The 744-nt window shown below is 56.6% G+C and overlaps 1 protein-coding gene across 9 annotated transcripts in view; it reads left to right on the top strand.

Moving 5' to 3' along the window:
- The window catches only part of LOC106867759 (tetratricopeptide repeat protein 31), a 225,191-nt gene that overhangs the window by 14,106 nt on the left and 210,341 nt on the right, over positions 1–744 (top strand). The gene's annotated exons all lie outside the window — the stretch shown is intronic.

Below are 744 nucleotides of genomic sequence, written 5' to 3'. Positions count from 1 at the left end.
ACCTCATGTGTCACCCGCACAAGAGCCAGCTCAGGGGCACCGGCAATGATCTTGCTCGAAAACCTCATGTGTCACCCGCACAAGAGCCAGCTCAGGGGAACCGGCAACGATCGCGCTCGAAAGATTTCATGTGTCGCCCGCACATGAACCAGTCCAGGAGCACTGGCAACGATCTCGCTTGAAAATCCTATGACGGCCCCGCACAAGAGCTAGTTCAGGGGCACTAGCAACGATCCCGCTAGAAAGATTTCATGTGTCGCCCGCACATGAGCCAGTCCAGTGGCACCGGCAACGATCTTGCTCGAAAAACCTCATGTGTCACCCACACAAGAGCCAGCCCAGGGGCACTGGCAACTATCCCGCTCGAAAGATTTCAGGTGTCGCCTGCACATGAGCCAGTCCAGGGGCACTGGCAACGATCTCGCTCGAAAGATATCATGTGTCGCCCGCACATGAGCCAGTCCAGGGGCACTGGTAACGATCCGGCTCGAAAGATTTCATGTGTCGCCCACACATGAGCCAGTCCAGGTGCACTGGCAACAATCCCGCTCGAAAGATTTCAGGTGTCGCCTGCACATGAGCCAGTCGAGGGGCACTGGCAACGATCCTGCTCGAAAGATTTCATGTGTCGCCCGCACATGAGCCAGTCCAGGGGCACTGGCAATGAACCCGCTCAAAAGATTTCATGTGTCGCCAGCACATGAGCCAGTCCAGGTGCACTGGCAACGATCTTGCTCGAAAATC

The sequence above is a fragment of the Octopus bimaculoides genome, chromosome 18 (assembly GCF_001194135.2).
Source record: "Octopus bimaculoides isolate UCB-OBI-ISO-001 chromosome 18, ASM119413v2, whole genome shotgun sequence".
In the NCBI taxonomy this organism is placed as follows: Eukaryota; Metazoa; Mollusca; class Cephalopoda; order Octopoda; family Octopodidae; genus Octopus; species Octopus bimaculoides.
Note: the sequence above shows the minus strand (reverse complement) of the source record. Positions and strands in the feature narration are given on the sequence as shown.